Raw genomic sequence first — 23,728 nt, forward strand, 5'->3', positions numbered from 1 at the left:
CAAATAGAAAAGATTTTTGGAATTTTAATTTCGATTTATTTTATTTCGGGAAGCATATTTTATTACTAAGGAAGAGCAGTAAGAGATGCGTCTATCTACATCGTGATACTTCAGAAAAGAGTGAAAAAATTTTCCCTTCAATGATTTTACTGTGATTTACTGTGATTTTTATAAGGATTTCTTTGATTTAGGAAAGGAAATCTTAGGTATCTTTAAAAGAATGTTATAAGCATTATAAATTTTTTATCCCTTCACTCGAAGCGTGAAAAAATACTGTGGTCAGTTTCCAAAGCGCGCGTTAAAAATAATTAAATTAAAAGTGGGAATAGGATCAGGAAATAAGAGAACATTTTAGATTAAGTGATATCATTACATGTGTGTGTGTGTGCGTGTAAAAAATATTTTTACTTTTCCATTTTGTTAAATACGAAAGATTTACAAAGTTCTTCCTTTATATTATAGAAATGCTGTATTTGTATGATCCCAGTACTTTTCCTCAACTAATTTTTACAAATATCTATAGAAAATAACAAGAACAGGAATCTTAACAAATATATTAATAAAAAATTGCTAACATTTTTAGAATTCAAAAAAAATTATTTTTCAATCTATTAAATAAGAATAAAAATCGCAATGCTTTCTTGGTAAAGGATATTTCGTTCAAAAATATTTGCTTTATATAAGATATGAAAGTCAAACCAAAGAAATATGAGCTTTATTGGTATGTCAGATCATCAAAGAAAACAAAATATTTAGTGTGGTCTCGTTTTGAATATAATTTTTTTATTTTAAATCGTATTCGTAATTTTTACTCGGAGTATGAATTCATGCAATTTACTTTTATTTGGTTTGAATACTAGCGAACACATTCTGTTTTTTCACAATATAAATGCTTCTTTTGGATTCTTATTATTGAGATTTGTGTAGAATTTCAGTTGGAATTTCAGAAAAAAATATGGCATTCATAATTATAATTTCTTTCGAATATTTATTAGATTTAATTCCGAACAAGTAACTTAGAATTTTAAAATCATTGAAATCAAATATTTTCAAAATTATAACATGAAAAAAATCATGAAATATAATAAAATACATGCAAATTCAATCCAATAACGTATGTCTAACAGAAAGAAAAACTGAAATATTAAACTAACTTGAAATTTTCCCCAAAATTGAAGTTGTGAAATGCGGATAAAAAAAGCTATTTATTTTTTTTATGTGCGTTGTTATAAAAAAAGTTGATAACGATAAATAAAAATTATCACAATAAAATACACGAAGAAGCCATGATCATTTAATGTTAAGCATTTATTCCGTCTCTTTGGTTAACTTGGCATTTAAAAAAAGAGATGTGAAAAGAAATCAGAAAAGCAGATGAAAAATAGATATTCCCTACGTTTTTTTTTCTTTTTGGATAGTTATAGAGATAAGAAAAGAACGTCAGTCTAGAATGAAATCTATTCTCTCAGTTTAATTCATTTCTTTTTCGTATAACTTTCCTTTCTTCATTTCTGTCTCAAGAATTTCTGGAAAAGTGAGAGAGCTGAGATCACAGGTGAGCACAGGGAAATCAATATCAAATATAAACGTTCGAATTTATATGAGAAAAGCAGTAGATTTTCACTCATCTGTATCGGAATCGAAAATATTACATATGCGTTGAAGAAAAGTAATTTCGCGCTTTTTTAGGGCCCCATTATCAATTTTTTTTAAAAATTGAGGTTTTCGACATAGAAAGTAATTTCTTTTAGTCTGTCGCTTGAAAGATTTCACATATTTTCCAAATTCATTAACATGTCAGCTCTGATGAAACAAATATGTATGCTCTGGAGTTCAATATTTGAAAGTTCTTTTGTTGATTGTTGAATATTTCACAGATTTTTTCATAGTTCTGATAAAACAAATATGCATGCTCTGGAGTTCATGATTTAAAAGATTTTTATTGATTGTTGGATATTTCACATATTTTTCATAGTTCTGATGAAACAAATATGCATGCTCTGGAGTTGAAGATTTGAAAACTTATTGTTAACTGGCCAAATTACTTTTGAAGCTAAATTTTTAAAGATTCTGATACTGAAACAATTGATATTTATCTACAATAGCTTAGAAAGGCTTTAAAAGTATTAAAATTTAGTACCGGTTTTTTTTATACTTTAATTATCTGATATTTGATAAAATACCTTTTATAAAATATCAATGCTACTTTAAACACAAGATATTTCAAAAGTGTTAACGAAATAGTCTTTCAGCCACTTCTAACTTTCTAATAAATTCCTATTTTAGGAAATGTCTCTTGTAACAAATTGTAATACTTTTGCTCTTCATTAAAATATAAAATAGTTGGATTTTTAAAAATTATGTGCACGCGCACTTCTACATTAGTTTTTTTATTTAAAATGCTTCTTTATAATAATTATATTTCTTTATATCTAAACCAGATAACTATTTCTTTTCTTTATTAAGTGCAAGAAAATGGAAAATAAACCTTATAAATAATGCTAAGAAAATATTTAACAGATCTAGAATGTGAAGAATAAGTTTTGTCTATAAGTATAAAATAACAATAGATTTCTTATTAATTTTTTTAAGAAAAATTCAGAAAGAGTTGTGTAAGAAAGTATTGGTTCCTATAATAATATGAAAGATGTTCAGATCTTTTTTTGTATAATATATAAAGGAAATAATATCGGTATTCCAGTCTTTGTGAGAATCGAAAAAAAATTTGAGAGAAAAGTAAGAAAAGATTTCAAATAATTTTTTTTTAAATTAAGTTTTACACAATCTGTAAAATTTGGTTAGGACTTTCACAGGAAAAATATCAACAATAATTGATAGCTTGTAATTTCGTTTTTAGTTTCGACATAATGAAAGTCAAAAAGTTTCAATATTTTGACATGAAAATATGTATAATAAAAATAGAATTCACGTAGAGATAATCCAATGTCTTACTCTGAATAAAAACAGAAAAAAAAAACATATTCTAAATTACTGAACATTTTTACAAATCTCTTGACAATTGAAGTCATGATAAATATATTATTAAAAAAATTATGTTTATTTTACTTGTTTTCTTTTTTTTAAAAAGTCGACAAAAGGAAACAGAAATATTCTAATAAAAATAACATTCTAATATTTTATATTTAATTTTTCCCCCATCCTAGGTTAACCTTGCATTTCACAAAAGCGAAAGAACAAATTCTAGAAACCATACAAGAAAAAAAAAGAATTTCCTTCCTTTTCTTTTTTCAGTAGCTAGTATCACGACTAGAAAAGACGAGTCTAGAGTAAAATCTATTTCCTCTTTCTTGTTCCATTGTTTCTTTTATTATACATTTTTCTTACTTTTATTCTATCCAGGGAATTTTAAAAAGTAAAAACAAAAAAAGAAAAGTCAAATGTACAGGTGAGGATAAAAAGGGCAATATCAGATATAATGACACGAATCTAAAACAGAAAGGCAAATGTTTTTGATGCTCAGATGCACAGGAAGTGGAAGCATTATGCATCTTTTGAAGGAATACAAATTTTACACTTGAATACAGCTGTATTAACCATGGTCGGAATACATTCCCTTCACTTATTTTTTTTACATCGTTTGCAAACAATAACGGATGATTTCTTTAAAGCAATTTTTTTCTTTTTTCTTTTTCTTTTTCGTTCTTTTCAGAAAGGTTTTTCAGAGATATTTTTTTTAATATCGCAAACGTAGTATTTTCTTTGGGTTTGCTACGTGTATTTTGTAATTCATTCTTAGAAAATCTCTTTCTAAATTGCAAATTTCCTTCTATGTATGCTTTCTAGATTATTTCTTTTTTGTAAAGTATAGTTGCAAAACAGTGAACATAATTTTTCCATTAGGAAGAGTTGCTTATTGTATTTACAATTCCAAGTTAATGCGCAAACAAATCCAAATCTTATTAAGAATATTACCCAGAAAATGGTAATACAAGATTATTTTTTGTAATTTTGGAAAAGCAACCTTTGGAAAATTTAATGCACCAATTTTAAAGTAAAAATCAAGATTTTTTTGTAAGAAGTATGCAAAGATAAATCATTGTCATAATCACACATAGTTTTTACGAATACGTAGTATGATTGTCTTAGTGTCTTAGTACTAAAGGTAGATAAAGGTACTAAAGGTTAGTACTAAATTTTCAAATTTTTCAAGCTTTATGTAAAATTGATTGAAGGGAAATCCGCTATATATATATATATATATATATATATATATATATATATATATATATATATATATATATATTGACATAAATTCAAGTTTTCATTTATGATAGCATGTAGAGATTTACGGATCATGTTATTTTTTGCAACTATTTAGTTTGTGTATTTTTTCTTTCCTTTCCACGCATTTTTTCGAAGCCATTTTCTAAATGGACTGAACATTGACGACCATTTATAAATCGATCTTTACAGATACTACACTCCATTAAATGGTACGTATTTTTATAAATGGCCACTCGATTTAAATAAATAGGTTTTACTTACCTAATAATTTTGCTTAGAAAAAATCCCAGATCAAAAAGTTCTTAGGTCATTTTTTTTTTTTCATTTTTATGATATGTATAAATGCTTGATTTATACCAAAATTAAATATTTGGAAATAATGCAGAATTGCTACTTTCAGAAATAGATAGATATATTGTTTAACAAGCGATAAAAATCATTTCCTAATTTCTAAAGTATTGCACTATTTAATAAGTATCCAATAAGTCACACATAGACCCAATATAATCCGCAATGAACCATCTCCAATATAAGAATGTAGATTGAATATAATTATTCCAAGCCCCAATTTGAATGTGAAAGTGCAAGAAGAGCCGTTAATTGTCTTTTCTTACATTATTAAAGAGTGCCCCAAAATAACGCAAGATTTGAATTTACCAACATTCATGCAATAAAGTGTTGGCAATCGTATTTAAAAAAAAAAATAATAAACATTTGACACCTGATAGTTTATGTTTGGTAAAAATGGAGTGTTACACGGTAGAAAAAAAAACAAGATTTGAATTTAATAAAAAAATATTTAAAAAATTATTTTCTTTAATTTGTTATATTTATCTTGAATCGTAAAGTACAAAGGATAGGGTTATGTATCGAATAAAAAATAGGGAAAATCGCTTCCACGGTTTTGTTGACACATACGCATTCTTTTGTCGAAATTCCCCATGACCATTTTGCATTAAAGTGGCTGAATTTCGTTGATGCAGCGTTGAATTTCCTCATTAAATGCACGCGTGCTTGTGGACTTGTTGTCATAGACCTTTGATTTCAAATAACCCCATAAAAAGAAATCCAATGGTGTTAAATCACACGATCTAGGGGACCAATTTTCAAAATTGGTTTGAAATAGGTTCAACAATGTTTTTGAAATATTGTTCAACAATGAAAACGCGTTATTCTATTGTTTAAAGAACCATTTTTACTAGCCCTAAACTGTCAGCTGTCAAATGGTTCTTCTTAATAGAGTTGTCAACAGTTTACTGCACGAATGGTGGCAAATTCAAATCGATCATTAATTTTGGGACACCTTTTATTAAAATTTGAAATCAAAGATTGAGAAAAAAAATTAGGTAACTAGTTTAATCACGTGGTTAGAATGTAATGCACTTTTGAATCTTATTGATAATATTTGTGCGAAATTTCATCGCGGTTCAACAGGCTTAAATTTGAATAACGTAAATTATATCTTGTAAGTAAAGTACAAAAGTAACTTACTTGTAAGTAAGTTACAAAATCATTATAGAGCCTGATTTGAATCATTTCAAGTAGGAATATAACATAGAATTCCAAAACACAACTGGTATGATTCTAGGACTTTGGAAACTATGATTTTCCACAAATGAATTATGATATGTTTCGCACCCACTCTCCTTCCTTCTCCCGTTGATGACTAGATCTTAGATACACAACTCCCCCATGTCATAGCTTATGTTGCGTAGATACATTGCATGCATCTGTTTAAGCACCCTTTAAGGCAGGCGAATATTACTGAGTAATTCACGCTATGTTATAATTCACGCTATGTTACACAAAATGATTTATGATCAGGGTTTCCATCGAATGGCTAGTGCACAAAAGGTGGTTGCACTAGAACGCAAAGAAAGATTAATTCTATGTTATTTTAACCTTAGTTTTATTTTAAAAAAATTCTTACTTCAATTCCATCATTATTTATTTAAACCGCGATTTTGGAATTCCCAGACAATGTATATGGAGTTTTGTTGAACACTGATAATATTAGGCTAAATCATAGCAAAATGTTGAAGAAAAATTGTGAACTTTTATAGTCAGATTTCGACTGATGAATTTTTTCACGCACGCTTTATTTTTATTCTGTTCCCTAAATGTATTCATTTAGCAAGGTTTTTTTTTTCATTTCAAAGGAAAATTATCATATTTTAAAGGAAATTACTTTGTAAAATTATTACATATTTAGTTATCAGATCATTTTCAAGCATTTCTGTCTCGCATCTTCTTTGTATATTAGTAATGAATTCATATTTCTACTTGATTTAATAAAACATACATGGCATTTTAAACTCGCTCATACGGTGTTTCCGGAAATAATATGGATGCCACCAGAATTGAAGTCCCGTTATTATGAATTTAGTATATAGAAATCAAATCTGCAATAAATTAATAATTTTTGTGATGCGTTTTTTTTAATTATAACTAATCGTGAAATCCACAATGATATTAAAACGTTTTTAGCAAAGAATATAATTGCAAAAAATAATTTTCTTGATTCTTGAAAAGACCAAGAAGCTCGCCTCGTAACATAGTTATGATTCAATTTAAGTTGGAGAAATATAATCTTTAATATTCTAGGCGGAAATTCCTAATTTGAAATAAAAATATCAAGTAGAAATATTCCAAATTGAAATTGCTAATCCAGTAATCATCATTTCTAAGGAAAAAAAATTAATATTTGAAAGAAAGAACTTCATAAGTCAAATAAAATTCTGAAGAAAGTAAATCGAATATAATTTTCATCAATTTTAAATAAATCAATATTCTTTGTCAAGAACATAAATGAATTAATTTCCTTAAAATGAATATATCTATTCAAAATCAATCTGAAGAAATAAGGCATGAAACTCAAGTTGATCATATTTTGAAGCCAGTATAATTAATTGATTATTAAATTAGTACTTATTAAATTAATTAAAGAAACAGGTCATATTTTATTTTATTTTCTAGTTTTGTTCATCAGTTTTAAATGAAAATGCAAGCATGAATTAAAAATATTCCTAAAAGGATAATTAATTAAATTGTTAAATAGTTAGTTTCCCATGTGAGAAATTTTCACAATTCTTTTTGCTTCCTGTATATACTGGAGGACTAAGGTTATTTATTCTCTGTATAATTATGTTCGGAAACGTTCAATTAAAATCCTAAAATGCACATTTTTTTTTTTTTGCAATGTATGGCTCACTCTGTGTATTTGCATTACAACAAATTGTCATATTTCCCCATGGTTCTTTTAAAAAATGAATCCATGACATTCTGCAAGAAGTATATAGTATTTCGTGATCTTGAACGAAAAAAATGTATTCCTCTTCCTCAGATCAGCGCGAGAACTCTGAGCTCCTTAGAAAAAAATCATTAAAAATATTAATAATAATCACACAATACAATTTTTAATAAAATATCATTAAAAATATTAACTATGGTACTTCCATTGTTATTTTTTATTAGAAGGGAATGTGCAAGCGATGATCGCCAAAAAAAATTGATAAAGTTGACAGTATTAAAATGCCGATACAAACATTTTTGTTACTATTCTTATTTCAGAAAAATTGTTTTCTTTTAAAAAATTTCAAAAATCAGTAAATTAGGCTATATGTACAAAACGAATCTTTAGAAATGTAATTATTTGTTCTCTTTGAAGAGCTTTTGGCACTTAGTATTTCCTATAACCAGTTGTAGGAGTCTGTAGTACTAGAAAACACAAACGAAGAATAACACAAAATATTAAGTACTAATTTTTTATATTAAATTTTAAAATTCGGCTTCTAAATATATTAATCACTGCCATATTGCTGACGAATATACTGATATTTTAAAACTTAGTAACATCGTTTGTTTTCATGAAACTAAATAATACTTGAAATAATGAAATATGTGAAATATGACCAGGATTTTAATTTTCAATATTTTCTAATTTGTAAGGAAAAATAGAGTTAAGTATTGGAAGCAGCTGACTCCCCGTACACTGGATATTGGCAAGACAAGCAGAATCAGAACCCCTTCTTTAGATACAATGTATAGAAACGTGGAATAAATATTCAAAAATAGCAGTATGAACATATGATTAACACATGCTATCACACAAATGTACCGTTATTTAAGATACGTATTAAATAATACTTGTTATATTTTCTAGTTTAAAAAACAATTCTTCTTTCCTATCTTTGTCAATAAAAAAAAATTAATTTCACACATTTAGTCGTCTTTTCATTTGCAAAAATAAAGTGTATACATTTTCTTCCTTTCAGATTATAACGAACTCGATATACAATTTTGAATGAAATGTTAATATTATTTATTTGATAATCTTCAATTTCATCTTCATTAATCAAGACTCAGAATCATTATAAGAGAATTTACCATATTTTTCATGAAATTGCGGTAATTCTTTTTATTCATTAAAGTGCTGTTTATAAGTTAACAACCAAACTTTTTTATTAGCATTTTATTTCAAAAATTTATTAGAGAATAGAAGATTTAAAATATATTATAGTTGTAAAGACAAAATTATATTTTCTGTATCGCATTTGTTCATTCTTGCATGTCATTTATAATTTTTTTCTTTCGGTAATAAAATTCGGCTAACTTAATAATGCTACAAAACATGATTTTATATTTAAAAAAAATTATAATGATTAAAATAAGGAATTTTTATTAAAACAGGTAATCAAATTTAAAATTTCATATTTTGATTATTGAAATGTAAGAAAATAGAGGAAATTAATATTTTTGAATACATACGCACATGTTGTTAATTAAGAGCTATTTAACTAAAACGTTTTAATTATATGAATTGTGTAATTCCACAAATAATTATAAAATTCGTGCATACATATTCAGAGTGTAACTTGGCTATTTTAGTTTCAAGATAAAAATAATAATAATAATAATATTTCGATAAGAAATGCAGTTAATTTATCTGGTTAAAACTCCACATAAAGAAATTTAGCATAAATTCAAACTTAAGAAGCAATCAGATTTGTATTCACTTTATCATACCAACGTCAAGCAATAACATGACCATGATATAATAATATCGTTAAATAAAGGCATTTCTTAAGAACATTTTTTTTTCGTTCCAAAAGTTCTGATAAATAAAATGCTCATAAAACAGTTATATATTTATCCTACGTGCTTTCTTTTAAAAAAAATCGAAAAAAAGAACATAAATGTTCTTTTAATAAAATAAAAGGAAAAAGCATTCGAATGTTTTATATTGAATTTGTATGCCTTCTTAGGTTAACCTTCCATTTCAAGAAAATAGAAGAAGAAAAATTTTGAAAGCAAACAAGAAATATGATATTTCTCTCCTTTGCTACTTTTTTACTAATATCGCGACAAGAAACGGCATCAGTGTAGAATCAAATCTATTTCTTCATTTTTTGCTCTCTTGCTTATTTTTATTGTACAACTTTCTGTATTTATATTATATTTCATAAATTCCAATAGGTGATTTCAGAAAAACTGCAAATGAGCACGGAAAGGCTATATCAGAATAATGGTAGGAATTTAAAAGAGAAAAAGAAGTGTTTTTTTTTTTTTTTTCAAGACAGACGCACAGGAAGTGAAAATTGTATGCATTCTTGAAAGTTCCAAACATTTCACTTATGAAGACAAAAGTTACAGTTTCAATGGTTGAATTAAATCGCCTCTTTTTCTTTTTGGGTTGGTATCCATTCTATGGAGGAAGGTTTTATTGTAAACGGAATTATTTTTTCTTTCTCTTTTTTAAAGTATGTTCTAACTTTTCATGTGAGTAAACATGCCACCTTTCTAGACACAGAAGTGTGTGTCTTTCAATTTATGCAGAAAATCTTAGTTCACTCATTTTATTCAAGATATAAATTATAAAAAACGCTTGAAATATTAAATTATTATTTAAAAAATAAATCATTTTCGAAACAAATTGTAATGAAATTGTTTTTAAATATGGCAGAGAAATGAAAATCAGTTTTAAAGTATTAAATACTGTTTAAGAACATATGAAGAAAATTTCAGTTCTTTCATTTTTTTTTTCAAGAAATAATTTTTTTAATATCTTAAATTCTAATAACCTGGAAAGTTGAATTATCACTTTTACTTTAAAAATAGAATAATGAAAAAATATTATTATTTAAATTGTATTTCTGTATATCGTATTTTAAGTACAAAATTCTAATCAAAATTTGGATTTTATTTCACTCTTTCTGAAAAATGATATCTCTTTGTATGTGGAAGACAAAAATGTCAACTGATGAATTTATGAAAAATTTTAAAAATATTTCTTTATTTACATTATATAATATAAAAAGAAAATTAGTAAGATCTCTAATTAAATCCAAGATGCATAAAAGCAGTATACAGGGAATTTAACCAACAGATTTATTGCAAAAAAAATGTCTTTATAATTTTAGAATATAGAAAAAATTGGTCCGTAAAATAAAAGTTCAAATCTTAGAAAAAGGTCATGAATGACATAGGTAATTGTTTTTATCAGGAATAACAAAAAATTGGAAAAAAATCCATAATAAAAAAAATTAAAAAAATCAATTTTTTTAATTAATGTTTTAAACTATGTTTTTATAATTTTTTGTGAATATTAAAAACGAACGACCCCAAAGGAAACGTTTATTATAGTTTTATGGAATTGTTTTTAAAATAGTACAAGAGAAGCAATATTTTTTTACATCGTTGTTTGGGATATATTTTAACATTTTTGAATTCTAATTAAGAAATTATATAAAATCATCTTAGATTCTAATTAAGGAAGACATTTTTAATTTAATTTTAACAGGAAAAAAACCCAAAATAAATGCAAAGTTAGAAATTTAGGTCTTTAGCATTTCTGTATCAATCAGTTCCGAAATTGTAACATGAAACTAATTTGCAGAGGTAAAAAATATGAGAAAATATTTCAATTATTTATACAATATCAAAAAAAAAAGCTTTCTTGAAATTTATAATGAAACTTTATTTTTGATAGATTGAATGACTAAATAAAAAACAATTTCTTACAGGGTTAGCAAGAAATAAGCTACCCACTTCAGAGGGCTCTAAAATGCGTTCTATTGATTCAAATGAGATGAAATTTGAACTACAAATTATCAAACTACATGTATTAAAAAAATGAGTACAAATATACACCTTTAAGTGGTGTTGTAATACACATAAAACCATTTAATATGGTTTATAATTGTTGAATAAAGTAAAATTAAAATTGCTCGATATGTCCTCTTACATTTTCAACAATATGCTCTAATCGGAGAACAATATTTTCTATAGAATGACCGATGTAAGTCTGCCGGAATATTAATAATATGACACCAAATATTGTCCTTCAGATCTGGTAGAGATGATGACCTTTGACGGTAGATACTGTCCTTTAAATAACCCCACAACCAAAAGTCACAAGGGGTGATGTCCGGCGAGCGTAAGAGGCCATGCTATTGGAAAATGACGGCTGATAACTCGTGCTTCTGTGAAATGCTGTATTAGCAATCGCTTTATACGATGATCAATATGAGGTGGTGCACCATCCTGCATGAAAATGATGTCTTGAAGGCAACCACGCTGTACTAGAGTTGGAATTACAAAATCCTTCAGCATATAATGGTACCGTTTTCCTGCGATGAAAAAGGTTTGGATTCCATTTGAAGTTATTTCATCAAACAAATACGGTCCAATGATAAATGTAGCTGTAAAGCAACACCATACTGTCACTTTTTCAGGATGCAAGGGTTGTTCCTGGATAACGTGAGGGTTTTCCTCTGCCCAAATTCGACAGGTATGGGTTTTATTTTGCCCATTGAGGCAAAAGTGGGTCTCACTCAAAAGTGGGCCAAGTTTTGTCAACCACTATTCGAATAAGGAACTGAAGTGCAAAAGTTTTACGGACTTATAATTCCTCATCCTGTAACAAGTACACAGACTTGAATTTTGTATGGATAAAAATGCAAATTCTGCCGTACGATTTTTCGTACAGTTGAATACGGCATATCCAGAACAATTGGCAGGCAATCCACAGGAAACAACTGGCAAACTCACACTCTTAGGCGGCGACTGACTGCTGGCTTCAAAGAGAGCGGTCACATCATTTTCGACGCTGGTAGACGGGATTTTTTTTCGTCCTCTACCTGGAAGAATGCCAAGTTGCCAAGTTTTTTCAAATTTCTGCATCATCTTGCGTAAGGCACCTGGAGATATTGGACCTCTTCGCATCTGTTTCATACAATGAAATTCCTTTACAGCTGCAGCGGAGTTTTGTTGGCTCTGGTAGAACAATTTCACCAGTAGCGCTCTTTCTTGCAACATAGGCATGACGAACACAGAAGAAAGTAATGTTCGTGCAAAATCCGCCTTCTTTTTATCCAAAAAAGAATGGCAATAGACATGCTCTGTAACGCAAATTATTTTTCACATTTTCAATATATGCAAGTAATTGCCATTTGTGTCACAGCGCCATCTATTGGTAAATTTTGTATTAATTTTTAAAAATTAATAAATGTAAAATGAATTATCTGAATAATCTATAGTTCAAATGTTATCTTATTTCGACCAATAGAGCGCATTTTAGAGTCCTCTGAAGTGGTTAACTTATTTCTTACTAACCTTGAGCTTATTTGCATTGCTTTTCCTTAAAAAAATCATAGCGAAAGACAATTAATTAAAATAAAACTAATTTAAAAAACAAAGAAAGATTCAAGCATCTCATATTAAATTTTTATAACTTCTTGGGTAAACTGTTCATTAAAAAAATTCTAGAAAGTTGAAAAGAAAATATATATTTTTTATTTACCTTCCTTGTCTTATGTCGAAAGAAAATAGACATCACTATAGATTAAAATCCATTTCTGCTTTTTTTTTCTTTTGTTTCTATTATTGCACTAATTTATCTCAGGGATTCTAAAGAAGAAGATATTATATATCTAGTGATGCAAGTGAGCACTAGGAGATCATCATCAGATATAATAATACATGTTTAAAAGTGAAAAATAAGTGTTTTGCCTTTTCAATTCTATTGGAAGGGAAAATATTATGAAAATTTTTTCACTCAAATTTCATATTTGAACAACGCTAAATTTCCAGTAAATCTGAATATGACAATGGTTGGAACACATCTCATCTTATTTTTACACTTTTACAAACATATTGTTGATGTTTTCTACGAAGCAAAGGGCTTCTTTCATTGTCTGTCTTTTTCAAGGAATTTCAAAGATTGTTCATATGTATGAACATTTCAATTATGTTGCAACAGATAGAAATGCATTTCTCTCATTTTCCTGTAAATGGAACAAAAACTTTGATAACAATTTGTTTAGTGCAAATCGAAAGAAATATGTCGATTAATTTAGATGCTAATTTAGAAATGATTAAATTGCATCATTCTGTTAAGGATTGAATGAAGTATTGGCTTTTTTTTATCTACTGTTATAGCGAAAACTTTTATAAAAATTTAAAAATTTGCTTTTATTTTTAATATTTTTAAGTGTGGAACATTTTGAAAAAACAGCAAATAGATGACGTTTTATTCAAACACAAATTATTAATTGAATTTGTAAATGCAATTTCATTCCATAATTCTTTTTAAGAACACGTCTATTTTTATAATGATAAAAATTGTGACATATTTTTGAAGTACATTAGAATTTGAAATTAATCGTTTTTTTAAGGTGATTAACAGTTCTATACTTTTATGTTATCATAACAATATATATATATATATAAACTTGACATTTGTTTCTTTCTTTTATTAATTTTTCAAAATAAGCAATAAAAAAATTAAGGAAATAGAAAGTAGTCCTTAGATATATTTCTGAGAAAATATCTAGCAGATTTAGAATCTGAAATATATGTTCCGACAAAACAAATATAAATTCAATTGTGGATATTTTATTAGAAATGAGTTAAAAGAATTTGTTTAAAGATTATTGGTGTTTTAAAAATGAATTGAGCCGGCGTCCTAGCATAGAGGTAGCGCGTCTTCCCCGTGATCAGGGCGTCATCTGTTCGAGTCTCGGTTCGGGCATTGTTGTTCTTCATCTATTCTATCTTAGAGTTGTGTGAATGTGGCCCCCTGTAAAAAGGGGTTGTGCAAGCGAATGAATGAGGCGGGAGTAGCAAAGTCGCACTCTTGGCCCTAATTGGCGCTACTAAAAACAAGAGACGCTCCCCCACCGGCTTAAATCGTTGTCTTCGTAACAGCGCCTTAAGAAACAATAACAAAAATAATTGAAATTGAGAAAGATTGAACTGGGAAAAAAGTGAACTAATTGATGCAATGGTTAACTTCATTTAAAATTATTTAAATATATTTCTTAGTAAAAAATAAACATATATCAATTTTAATTTGTTTTTAAAATTTTTATGTCATGTCCAAAAATGTATAAAAACTCTTAATTTTATACGGAGTTCTAATGTATTATTTGATTTGAATTTCATGAGGGAAAAAATAAATATTAATTTGAAAGTAAAAATGTGAAATTTTCTTTTGACGTAACCTTTTACAAGCCCTTAATTTGACTTTGTCACTCTAAGTTAGAATTTCCTTGTTCAATAGATCCAAAACGATGATATGACAAAAGTATGCTGAAAAAACGAAATTTATGTGAAAGCAATCCTAACTGTTATTAGAAAAAAAGAAAGTAAACTTAAAGAATCGCTTAAATGCTCAAATTTCTTACAATTCCTCCAGAAATATTGTTAACTAAATTTGGTATGATGCAGCTTTACGCTTGCTTTATAAACATTCTTAGATAAAAGAATCGTGAATATTCTAGTATAATAAAACTGACAAAAAAAAGCTTATTGAATTTTTTTGTTCTCTCAGGTTAACCTTCCATTTTGGAAAAGAGGACAACAATTTATGGGGGGGGGGAAAGGATATTTCCTTCTTCTTTTTTTCTCCAAGTAGTATCGCTAAAAGAAAGGACGTCAGTGTAGAGTAAAATCTATTCCCTCTTGTCTATTGGTCTCTTGTTTCTATTATGATACAGCTTTTTTTTTTGTTTCTTTTTTTATTTTGGGAGAACGAAGAACAGAAAAACTGTGTTTGAAAATGAACGCTTAGAGAGTAATATCAACACAGAGAAAAGCAGACGGTTTCGTTATTCAGATACATTGGAATAGAAAAAATTATTCATTTTTTCAAAGTGTAAAAATTTAACCGTTTGCATTGAGCTACATTAACTATGATTGAACTGCAACTCTTTCAATTTTCTTTTCTTTGATTTGCAAATGCGAGTAATAATAGAAGTTTTTTGTAAAATAAATAGTTTCTTATTTCCTTTTCTTTCCCGTAGTAAATACAAAAACTATTGTTGTATTGATTATTAACTGTATCGATTAATGAATTGAATTGTAATTAGTTGTATTGATTCTTTAGAATCACATACTATGTTTTGAATTCATTCATATAATCTATTTATGTAATCTACTTCCAATTGTGAATCGTTGTAAAACTTTTGTAAATATTTACTTAAATGTTTGAAAACTTGCTACAAATTTCATTTTGAAAAGTATAACTCCAAAATAATGTTTCTGATTTCTTATTCGTGCTTAAAAGAATTAGCAGGTAGAAAGCAATATCAGTTTTAGTTGTAGGATTTTAAGTGAAGACCAAGTTTTGCATCTGATATATGAAAAATTATTCAGATTATTTTACAAAAGAATCTTTATACTCAATTCTTGTGACATTTTTAAAAAGTTAACTCTGAAATTTTAATATTGTGGTATTAAAAAGGAAGTCCAAACCTGTTTTTTTTAATACCCCGATATTTATTAGCTGAATACTAACTTCAAAATTCTACTGGGATTACCACTGATTTCGCAGATATTTTTTTAAATTGTTATTAATACTAGGAATTGTTGGGATTCCATTGAAAATATAAGAATAAATTTCGGCAACTTCTCATCATGATGTTAATAATATTCCTTTTAGCATATGTTTCTCTTCAGTGTTAACGCAATATCAATCGCAATAATATTGAAACATTCAAAATTTTCAAATAATATTGCGCATTTTTTTGCGCTGATATAGATAAAGGCTAAAAAAAGTTGTGCAATGTGTAGCAATGCTACATAACATTACGCCACTTTATAAACTTCACACTTATAACACTGAGTTATCTAACAACTTGAATGAGCACAAGATGGAAGGAAAAGAAGGGGGTGGGGGAGAAGGAAAGATTCGACAAACCATCCATGTAATCTCCACAGAGAATTCCGTCAGAATCACATCCTATACAGCTAAATGTAATGTTTTAGCAAAGTAACAATGAAATGATTGTGGAAAAAAATTTCTACAATGACAATGAAAACAAGGGGTTGAACTTACAGAGAAATATGCAGCTTCTCTATATTTTTGAGGCCCTCAGCTGTGTATAAACTAAATAGAGATTATGAATTCTTACAGTGTGGGCAAAAATGCAAACGGGAAGCAATACATTCATTTTCGCACTCCTCAAAAAGCGAACAGTTCTACCTTTAATTCTAATGTTTTACTATAGTTTTGTTTATTTATAGTTTACTATAGTATTATAATTTGGAAATTCGCAATTTGCTTCTTTCTAACTAATACTGATAGCGCCATCAGGTTTGCTCACATCACCTACGCCACACGTTTCGAGATTTCTATTTCTTCCTCCTTTCTCGCTGGTCCTACTATGAAGGATGTCTGGACTCATAGCCTCACTCTTCGATAAGGGTGTGCCGAATTGGCATTAGCGAGGACAGAACCTGGGACCCTGTGGTTTCCACCCGAGTAACATGACCACAATACCAAAGCAATTGCTCATGCAGCGTAGCTGTCAACTAGCTTATCAGCTTTCACCATAAACTCTCCCTCCAGTGAGTCGAACTATATGGCTGTTGTGCTGTGATGTAGTAGCTATTGATTCTAATATGCGCGTGCCTATTTGATATCGCCAAATATCATGGCGAGCGCGTGTGTGTGGGTGAGTGGTTGCTGTTGCTGCGTCAAGTGAGTCTGACGACTTTGTGTTGCTGGGTCAAATAAATCTGACGACTTTGGTTTGCTGTGGGTAGATGACGCAAAGGTTGAAGGTTCATCATCCGAGGTCACCAATGTAATGGATTGGGATGAGCGAGAGTAGAACCTGGGACCTTGTGTTTCGCAGCCGAGTAACATGACAAACAATACAACATCAACTGCTGACGCAGTGTACCTGTTGACTGGTTTATAAGCTTTCAAAACAAGGGCAAGCACAGCATGAAGTTATAGGATTTACAAATACCACAATCAACAATTTTGGAAGACATTTGGAATCGCACAATCCACGATGCCACGATTTCTACTTTAAAAAAATAACATTGTCAGACATAATGGTATCACTTATCAACTCTGAAGAATGTATTGAATGAGAGACTTGAAAAGTGATACATATTAGTGCAAAACTCTTTATTGAGAATGAGCGGCACAAGATAAAATATTATCAGGAAGTTTTCCTTTTAGTTGTTTCATGGATAGGAGCAAAATAATCTCTATGAACTTCAGTTACAAGTTTCATTAATGAAACTCTTTCGCAAAGAATAATTTTATCTTCTAATTTAAAGCAGAAGCCAGAAATATATGTACTAAAAATACATAGATAACAGAATTCGAATTTTTAAATACAAATTAAAACAAATCGATTCCTATATCAGATTATAATGAGCATAATACGCTGTTTTAGATGAAACGCTTTCATATCTAAAGCATTTTGCACAACAGTCTTAGATTTTATGTTAAAGCTGAATAGCATTCATAAATAAAAACTGCCATATTGTTTATCAGTTTATGAGAGTTCTAACATCCAATATTTCTTATTTAAATTTTATTTAAATAATTTATTAGAAAATAAAAATTTGGTAAATGCATTTTCCATGTTAATATAAAATTGTATTTTTGTGCATATCCATCATAAGAATATTCGTTACAAAATTATTAGTAAAATTAAGAAACAGACCTTCAGAAGAAATTACAAGAAATTATAATGAACTATTTCTACGACTTTATAAACTTATTTAGCACCCTACTATCTTAGTAGAAAGATCTTATTACATTACTGCATTCATAGTAACTTTATTTTCAAAAGAGATAATATTCTCGAAATATTAAGATATTTCAAAGGAGACTAATTATTCCTCTCTATGGTCCAAACTATTTCTTCACAACTTTAAAATGACCTGTGTTTTCATTATCATTTCTACTATCAGATATATTGATGAATTGATTATACTTAAAATTCAAGATTTCAACTATCTTATCAAAAATATTAATTCAGGTAAACTAAAACTAATTAAAAACCAGTAATTATCAACACTCTATAATATTTTTAGATCTATTTATCTAAAACCGAAATAATATAAATGTAGAATAATAGCTAATTAAAACTTAGCGTTAATGATAAATGCGGCAATTTAACTCCACCAGAGGGCTCTCTACATTCTTCCGATGATATCTAGAAAACTAGAAATAATTCAGAAACGTCAGCTGAGAAGGGTTGGATTGGAGCTCAAAAAGATGAATCCCTGAAAAAGTCGAAATTGGAATTCTTGAGTAGAAGAATTCCTTTACAAATGTCTAATCTACCACACGTAAGTGAGAAAGATCATTTTGAACAACATCAACTACCCTTCTGAATATAATATAAATTTTTCCTCCATCATTGAATCCACACTTGTAAAAATCATCATAGTCTTATTTGTTAATCAAGAAATAAAAAGATTAAGCTATCCAAGTGGATTGATGCATTAAAACCCATCACACCCACATATATTTTTGTATCTCTTACAAAACTTTGAAAATACTATTATATGTCAATTTATAAGTTATGAAACAAAGCATATTATTCAAAGATAAGACTAAGACAACCCTACTGTCTACAATACTGAAAAAGAATATTTAAAGAAGGTAATTAAGAATTGCAAAATTTGTCAGACAAAGTCAAAAATTTAGGATTTTAGCATATTTGCGTCACAAAGTCAAAAAGTTGTGAATTGAAAAACCCGTATAAAAAATATTTAAATGCCACGGAGAAGATAATAAATGCAAATATAGTTGAACTGCTAAAACTTTCTTCAAATTTTTTCCACAATTGAAGACATAATAGATAAAATGGCTATAAAAATGGTTTGTATTTATTTTACGCGTTTCCTCAAAGAAAAATGATACAAATATAAAAAGCGAAGAAACACTGGAGCATTTTATATTGAATTTTTACGCCATCTTGGGTTAACCTTCCATTTCGAAAAAGAAAAGGAAAAAAAAATTCTGGAAAGCAGACAAGAAAGGGGATATTTCCTTCCTTTTTCTTTTTTTTTTACTTGAACTAGTATAGAGGCAAGAAAAGACGTCGATGTAGAAGAAAATCTATTTCCTCTTTTATTTCCCTCTGTTTCTTTTTTTCTTTACAGCTTTTCTTACTTCGTTTCGATTTCGGAAATTCCAAAGGGGAAAAAGCAGGTGAACACGAAGAGGTCAATATCAAATATAATGGTATGAATTTAAAAGGGAGAAGAAAGCCTTATTTTTTTTTCTCGGCACGATCGGAAATGAAAATATTATGCATCTTTTCAATGCTTAAAGTTTCACACTTGAGTTCACGCTACATTTCCAATGGTTGAACTACATCGTCTTACGCTTGCAAACATATTGCTGATATTTCTTACGAGGGAATGTTTTCTTCGATTGTTTCTCTTTTTAAAGGAATCGCAAACACTTTTCATATTTATGAAAATCGGAGGTCTGTTGAAAGTGATATACATGCCTTTTGAGTTGCTGCAAACAATTCCACTTCTTATATTTTCTTGCAGATAAAAATATTTAAAACTTTTCTCAACATTTGCTTAATGTAGATATTGAAAGATAGCTTTAGTTACTTATTAGAATATTTTTTTAAAAATTTTAGAATATTTTTATTATATAATTATTATATAATAAAATTATATATATAAAATATTATTATATACTTTTTTTTAGAATATATTTTTAAAAAAATTTTATAATGAAACAATTTCTGTAAATTTATAATTGTTTGAAAAAAATTAAATAATTATAATAAAATATCGAATTTATTTTCAACTTTTTATATCCAAATTTTGAGAAAACAACAAATTTACTAATTTTTTCTACCAATACAAAATAATAAATGAATAAACCGTATCAGCTCTTTTTACAATGATTTTAACTAAAGATGTATTTTTGTACCACTGGTACAAAATATGAAACATTTCTCGATGCACTAAAATATAAAATCAATTATTTATAAAAATCGCAGGTCTGTTAAAACTAATAAAAGGATTTTTTTTGTGTTCGTGAAAACTATTCCACGTCTTATATTTTCTTGCAGATAAAAATATTTGAAACCTTTCTCAACTTTCGCTTAATGTACTTATTGACAAATATCTTTAATTATTTATGTAGGATATTTTTTTAAAAATGTAATAATGAAACAATTGCTGTTTATGTATAATTGTTTCAGAAAATATTAAAAAAAAAAGATGAAAATATCGAATTTACTTCCAATAGTTTATGGCCAAATTATTAAAAAATAAAAAATATATATTAATTTTTCTGCAAATATAAAATAATAAATAAACAATATCAGCTCTTTTAAGTCCCTTTTGCAAAATTTTATTTAACAAAAGATCTATTTTTACACTGCTGGTGCAAATTTTGAAGCATTTGCACTAAATATAATACTTATGTAGCTCTAATTACTTATGTAGGATATTTTTTTTAAATCTCATAATGAAACTATTGATTTTGAGGTGTAATTATTTGAATATATATTAAATTATAATAAAATAGAATGTATTTTCAACATTTTATGACCAAATGTTTAGAAATTGACAAATTTATTAATTTTTCTAGAGAATAAAATAATAATTAAGTAAACAATATCAGCTCTTTGTCAGTCCTTTTTGAAAAATTTTATTTAACAAAAGATCTATTCTTATACTGCTGGTACAAATTATGAAGCATTTTGCAATACACGAAAATATAAAATGATTTTTTTATGAAAATTGCAGATCTATTGAAACTGCTATACATGTTTTAGGAATTCGTACAAGCAATTCTATTTCTTACATTTTCTTGCAGATAAAAATCTCAACCCAATCTTTGCTTAATGCAGATATTAACAAATAGCTCTAATTACATTTAAGGATATTTTTTTAAAAAAATAATAATGAAACGAATGTTTTTGATGTATAATTGTTTGAATAAATATTTAAAAAAATGATAATAAAGATATCGAGTTTATTTTTAACATTTCATGATCAAATTTTTAGAAAATAACAATTTTTTTTTCTATTTTTATACTGCGGGCATAGATTATGCAACATTTTGCGGAACGCTAAAATATAAAATCTATTATTTGTGAAAATGGCAGGTCTTTTGAAACTGATATACACATTTTATGAGTTCGTGCAAACAATCCCATTTTTTTTTATATTTTCTTGCAGACAAACATAATTAAAACTCATCCTAACTTTTGCTTAATGCAATTGACAAATAGCTTTAATTACTTATGTAGAATATTTTTCAAAAATTTTGATAACTATACGATTGATTTTGATGTGTAATTGTTTGAATAAATGCTAAATAATATAAATATTGAATTTGTTTCAACTTTTTATGTCCAATGTTTAATAAAACAATAAATTTACTAATATAAATGACACAAAATAATAATTGAATAAACAGAATCAGCTCTTTGTCGGACCCTTTTACAAAAATTTATTTAACAAAAGATTTATTTTTATATTGCTGATGCAAATCATGATAAATTTTTTGATGCACTAAAATATAAAATCAATTGTTTATAAAAATTACAGGTTTGTTGAAACCAATATGCATGTTGTTGTTGTTTTTTTATCCGTGCGAACAATTCCATTTTTTTTCATATTTTTTTGCAGATAAATATATTTAAACGTCATAGTAACTTTTGCTTAATGCAAAACATAGCTATTTCTAATTATTTATGCGGGAGATTTTTTTAAAGAATGTGACAATGAAATATTGCTTTTATTGTGTAATTGTTTTAATAGACATTAAAAAATAATAATTATTATATTGAAATTTATTTTGAACTTTATGCCCAAAGTTTCAGAAAATAATAAATTTATCTACATGTACAAAATTATAAATAAATAAACAATATCTGCATTTTGTCAGTCCTTTTTGCAAAATTTTATTTAAGAAAAGATCTATTCTTATACTGCAGAACAAATTCACAGGAACTAAAGTATAAAATCATTCGATTATTAAAAGTTTTGAAATGCTTCAATGCTCTTTCTTATTTTCTCTATCAATAGTTCTATAAGCTAAAAAAAAAAATTCCATCACAAATTTTATGAAGTATGGGTAGAATATTTCAAGGACATTGTAAATAAACATTAGAAATAATACTATCAGTGAAAGAATATGTGATATAAATTCTGTACATAAAATAAAAAATCTAATGATCTTAATTTTAAAAAAAATCATTCATAAGAATTTATTTTAAAAGCACATGCCTTCTTAAATACATGCACGAATTTCTAATATTTTCTACAATATATAATCAAAAAATGTCTTTCAATAACGATAGTCATATCCAGATGAGAATCGTTAAATATTTAAACATAAGCATGTTAATATTTTTTCGAGTAAAACATTTTAAAAATATGTATATTTTTCATAATTATTTTTAGCAGTTTGCTTCGTGGGTAATCAGAGAAATGTATAATTATTTACGATTTCAATATTTGAAAACCAATTTTTTTACCTTAATAGAAAAATAAGAAAATAATACATACGCTCCATTGGGATTCGAATTTTTAATGCATTCATGATTTAAATTTCCTATCAAAAAGAAATCAATATAAAAAACAAATTGTATCATTTTAAAGTCATTCTTTCCAAATTCAAAATATCCAAATTTGTGACATAAGATACCATACCATAACTATTTTTTAATGAAAAAAAATACAATAATTTATTTCAAAAACGGAATGAAGAAAAAGATGTCGAGACCCTAACGTTTCTTAAAATTATTCTAGCAACTGATATCTTAGTAAATAAAACAGCTATAAAAGAGTTTTGTATTTATTTTACGTGCTTTTTTACAAGAAAACTAGAGAAGAAGAGAAACATTTTACTAATAAAAAAATACAAAGAAACAACAGTGAATTTTATATTGAATTTTTTCGGCTTCTTCGGTAAACCTTCCATTAAAAAAAAGAAACGAACAAAAATTCTGAAAAACAGATAAGAAAGTGGTTATTTCATTCCTTTACTTTTTTTTTTCTTAAACTAGTTTGCTACCAGAAAAGACCTCAGTACACAGTAAAATCTATTCCTTCCCTTCTTCTTCTTCTTCTTTTTTTTTTTTTTTCGTTTTTTGTTCATTTATTTCTTTGATTGTACAGTTTTTTCTTAATTCTCTTTCAGAAATTCCCAAGCTTTAAGAAGAGCAAAGAAACCGAGTGTGCAAGT

This window comes from Argiope bruennichi, chromosome 8 (assembly GCF_947563725.1).
Source record: "Argiope bruennichi chromosome 8, qqArgBrue1.1, whole genome shotgun sequence".
In the NCBI taxonomy this organism is placed as follows: Eukaryota; Metazoa; Arthropoda; class Arachnida; order Araneae; family Araneidae; genus Argiope; species Argiope bruennichi.